The following is a 5,579-nucleotide window of genomic DNA, read 5'->3' as shown; positions in this document are numbered from 1 at the left end:
TATATGTTAAGGAATGTTTACAAAAACGCCTTTTACCTCTCATTAAATCACACAATAACAGATCTGTGTTCTGGCCTGATTTAGCTTCATTTCATTATTGTAAACTAGCTATGGAATGGTATAAAAAGAATAATGTGAAATTTGGGCCTAAAACAGAAAATCCTCCAAACTGCCCAGAATTGAGAGCTATTGAAAAAGTACTGGGCTATTATTAAAAGAAAAATTAAAAAAATTAAAAAAACTTTGAAGAAACATTAAAGATATTAAAATATCATTTAAAAAAGCATCAAATAGTTTTGATTCTATTTCTGTGCGCAAGCTTATGGGTACCACTAAAGCAAAAGCTCGAAATTTTATTAGATTCCCACAGGAATAATTAATCTTCTTTTTAATGTTTGATTTACTTATATTATTGTATTAAAATTATTACTTGGTTTGAAATAAAAATTGAGGAGCTTTTTTAGTTGTTTTGTACTTTCACATTTATTTCGTGTGCACGCTTTATACGTGGTAAAAGTCACGTAGATAAACGTGATGAAAGTCACGCATTCACATATGATTATTATTATTTTAATGACTATTCTAGTTTTATAATTGTCGTGGGAATTATAACTTTGTATTTATATACGGTTTTACGTAATAAAACAGCAGAAGGTTGAAAAACGCTCAGATAGTTGTTTTTAATATATATCAACCAATGTAAGAATGCAACAAATGATGACAAGGTGAAATAGTAATATACAATACTAAAATAATAAGTTAAAATAAGAAAAACTAAATTAATTAAATATATACACAAGCAAATGTGTTAGTATTTATTTATATTGTGGTACATATTGTTGACATGTTCTATTATGATTCAATACATTTTTCCAGAGTTTAGGAAGATCATTATTTTATAAACCTTGTTGTTATACAATTGACAGCACTGTCAATTCTATAGTACCACTTAGTACTGATAAATTTTCATAACAAAATTTAATTATATTTACTTCATTGTGCCCACAAGCTTTATTTACTGTTGCAAGTTGTATATTTACATTTTCAAATAACAGATCATTAGAACTTTTTGAACTTTTTAAACAAAATTAAATTATATAACATCTTTTAGAAGGTTTTGGGGACTGCTTATTAATGTTTTTTAAATACTAAGGTAGGCTTAGTTTTATGAATGTGTTTAAACTTTTACGGTAAACTTATACAAACTGAACTAATTTTGCAACAGTCTTGGATGCTTTTGTAAAAGTCTGAGATATAATGCCAATGTCATTTTTTTTCTAGGTTTTCTAGGTTTATAATTGCAATTTGAATTGCAAAGCAATGAAGCTTGTGTGGTGGCAGTAATTAACTCTTATTAGAAAAAAATAATTACATAACTTAGTATGAGACAAATTTGTTGAAAAGGTAAAAATCATTTTTATTTTGTTAATATTTAGACAATTATTTAAATTTTTTTTTGGTGGCTAATATTTTTATTTATTATTTTCAGCTTGCACAATTGTTTTCAGACGATAAGTAAATCTAAATTTTATTTGGAAAAGAAGTAGAATGCGTCATTCAAAAAGTGACTTTTAGATCAAGTCTGTATTTCTGTCGAAAAACCCAATTGTAAAGTTAAAGCGATGCTATAGCCGAGCCCATATCTCTATCTCTCTGAATATATATCTATCAAAGGCCAATCTACAAACTTGTGACATTTTCTGTATTTCTTTTTGTTATGGCTTTACCTGAGTATTTGCTATCTATAATTTTTCAAATAAAACTCCTAATAATTATATATTGACTTAATAATTATATTGACTTTTTTTTCTAAACGTTATGCAATATAATATTGAATTTATATTTTATATTTAAATATATGTAATATGACACCTATTAATTTCAAGAAAATGCTTATTAATACGATATAATTTAACTTCACTAAATAAATAGAAAACTATTTAAAACAATTATAAAATATTATTTATAAAAGTCTAATTAGTTAAAGTAATAATAAAATATTTTTTTATTAAATATAATAAAATAATTATAGCGGAAATATTCTGATAACAAGTTTTGCGTAAACTTCTCATATTATGATAACAAGTTTTAAGTTTAGAATGATATCAATGCGTGATTTCATTTTGATATCGTATTGATATCATAAACTTCTTATATAATGATATCAGGATTTGAGTTCAAAATGATATCAATGAATGATTTCATTTTGATATCATAAACTTATCATGTTATGATATCAAGCCCAGAGTTCAAAATGATATCAATAAGTGATTTCATTTTGATATCATATTGATATCATAAACGTCTCATATCATGATACATATCATAGTTTGATATCATTATGATATCAAACTTCAAAGTTATGACGGTTTAAGTACTGGGTGCGGATTCACAACACTTTCGTAAGTCCAAAATTTGCGTAAAGTTTGCGTAAGTTTTGCTTAAGTTCAAAGTTATGCTAAGTGGTATTCACAAACCTTGCGTAAACAAAAACTTACAAAATTTTTAAGTTTTTACGTAAGTTATTACTTACGCAAAAAGTCTAAAAAACGGTATTCACAACATTTTCCTAAAAAGTGCTCAGCAAACTTTACGCAAGAAAAGTTACGTCTGCTATTTTCTGACCTAAGTTTGGCGTAACTTTAAATTATCTAATAATTTTTAAAAATGGGGTTTTTATTATTATAAAAGATTTCAGATTTTGTTTGTTATTGCAAATAAAATATAATTTTATCTTAATATTATACTGCTATACGTTAAGTTATTTATTTAAATAATACAACTATAGTTTTTTTTTTAAAACAACAGCAATAGCATTTACCAAAAATTTAGTTTTTGCCTTAAATTTAAGGTGAAAACAAGTTTTATAAAACTTGTTTTCGCCTTAAATTTAAAGTTAAAAAAATATACACACAATCTATATAATGGATGGTTCACTCTCTCATAGCCTAGCTAAAACAAGGAGAGCGACCATAGTATGGATATATCATATAGTTTTTTAGTATGCCAATAACTTATTAAATATGTTAACTTAAAAACTAGTTATTGTCATACATCAAAACTATATGATATATCCATACTATATTAACTTATGGTTGTATTTATACTATACTATCTATACTATATTATATAAAAATATATACAATAATATTATTGGAGTATTTACTTTGACTTGCATAACTAGCATAAAAAGTGAGAGAGTCTCTCTCTCTCACTCTCTCTGTGTGAGAGGGAAAATATTTGCGCTAATATATATACAGTATTCACAAAAATATGTAATCAATTCATTAGTTTTTCAAATATTTTTTTATTTATTTATAAATGAGAACAAGATTATTTCAAAATACAATAATGCTAAAGTTATCTCTTTAGTAATCAGGCTATTGAAGTAAAAGAGTATTTTAACCTAAATACTAAACTTACTTTGAAAAATGATGCTATGTTTTTCGATAATTTCAATTAATCAAAGGTATTAACAATATTAAGATTATTTTGAATAATAATGCTCTGTATTTAATTATTATAATTATCAGGAGATATTATTAATATCTATGGATAATTTAAATTATTAAAAAAAAGAGCATTGTTTTTTAAAAATTTCTTGGTAAATAATATTGTTATTTGCAAATAATAAACATATTCTGTAATAGTTTAATTTTTTTTGGTAGATCTCTTTTTTTCGTATTTCTACATGAAATCTCATTATTGTAGTTTGTTATTGCAAAGAGCATAAATTCCATAAAAAGATCCTTGATCCACCAGTTAGTCCAAACGTAGTGATAGTGCTTTTCACAATTCAGTAGAATTATTATCTGTTGCTGTTAAAAATAGTATTACAACTCTTGAGATGACAGCATATTGTTCACACTGGTTGTAGCTATTAGATTGTACTGTATTTGGTGTCTTGAAAACCTACTACAATACTTATTGTTGTGATTTAATCAATACTTGCTCAGTCAAAGAGTCAAACTTTTTTATAGTGCACGTACCTGATTCACAGAATTAACTTTACGCTATCCACTAAATATAAAAATCATGTTTCTATTCATGCAAATATGGTACCATAAATTCTCAATCTAAAATATCACTGAAAAAAAAAAAGTGGGTTTTAATTCAAACTCAACTTTTATTAATTAATACAATTGAAACATTTTCCATAATATATGAAAAATACAATGTATTTTTCATAATATGTTATGGAAAAGATGTTGAACTTTTCCTTATGTTTTCAAAATGTTCCTTATATTTCTGACAATAGAAATTTTGTTTATAAATAGTTTAAAATATACTAGAATGCAATCAAATGCATTTCTTGAACTTATTGATGCGATTTCTTTATTTAATGAAACTGTGATTCCCTATTGCAAATAAAAGTGTTTTTGATTCAAATAAATTATATGATAAAACAAGACCACTGAAAAGAAAATTTAACAATTATCGTGATGTTTTCTTAGACCCTAGGGTATGAAAAGTAAGAATGAAAACAAGATGTTAAAAAAAAAAAAACACTTTAGTTTAGCACTTCCATTATTTTATGAACGTGGAATTTTATGCTAAACTAAAGTATTTTGTTTTAACTTCCTGAAGCAATGCAAGACAAATTGCATGATCTGATCAGGAGTGAACCCAGACCTTTTTTAATACTATAAGACCGGTATGGGCGCCAAAAAAATGCCTCAAAATATTAATTTCATGTTGTTTTTCTTTTTATATTAATAATAGAAAAAAAAGTTCTTTCAGATGCTAGTTTTCTGTATATTTTAGCTAGTTTATTTAGCCAGTAACGTTTACAAATAAGGCTCGCGGCAGGTTTAGAGTTAGGGTTAAATAAAACCAATGGGCATTCACTTATGGCATCATACAGGAAGCCGAATAATTATCTTATATAAGCCCAGGATAATACAATTTATATTACCCATTTGGATTTGAATAAATATGCCCGAATTATTTCTTAATGAGTGCTTGTAATGTTTAGCATTTTGTTAATAATCGATATCTCATTTAATAAACCAACTGACTCCTAATTATTCCATTTTTAATCCAATTAATAATTATTTTGATTGTTTTGCTAATAGATACTCAAAATATATTGAAAGAATGTTTATGCTGTATATGCTATTACTTTTAAAAGTAATTGCACGTATATGCTATATGATAAAAGTAATTGCACGTATATGCTATATATTCAAATAATACGAAACACTTTTTTGCTGTTTTTAGACTCCCTTCTTTTGTATATGTAACATTTTAAACAATCTCTCCTCACGCTACTTGTGACGTGACATTATTTTTAAACAAATATATCTTTGAGTTTGTACTTTTATGCTAAAGGTTTGCTATTCCGTTGTGATTAGAATTTAAATTTTAAAAATTTTGTCATGTCACACTGTGGCTAACCACTCACTCTCCCATATGATATTTGGTGACACTTTCAAACACCTCCACCCTATTTAAGAATATCACATATTATTTGAATAGCCCCTATATGGTTTTGCTACATTTTTAAATATAGCAACAACAAAAAAAAAATAATAATTGTAAATATAAATAAAAAATAAGTAAATTTAAGCCCTGTCTTT

General features: G+C 25.6%; 1 long non-coding RNA gene across 1 annotated transcript; it reads left to right on the top strand.

Annotated features, from left to right (window-relative positions):
- Nucleotides 1-654: 654 nt before the first annotated feature.
- On the top strand, nucleotides 655-1,794 carry LOC136081038 (uncharacterized). Its single transcript, XR_010638837.1, has 3 exons — nucleotides 655-725; nucleotides 1,282-1,404; nucleotides 1,490-1,794. It is a non-coding gene; the product is annotated as an uncharacterized LOC136081038 (long non-coding RNA).
- Nucleotides 1,795-5,579: the final 3,785 nt, after the last annotated feature.

Source organism: Hydra vulgaris, chromosome 06 (assembly GCF_038396675.1).
Source record: "Hydra vulgaris chromosome 06, alternate assembly HydraT2T_AEP".
Classification (NCBI taxonomy): domain Eukaryota; kingdom Metazoa; phylum Cnidaria; class Hydrozoa; order Anthoathecata; family Hydridae; genus Hydra; species Hydra vulgaris.
The sequence above is the reverse complement of the archived record's forward strand: the minus strand, read 5'-3'. Positions and strand labels throughout refer to the sequence as shown.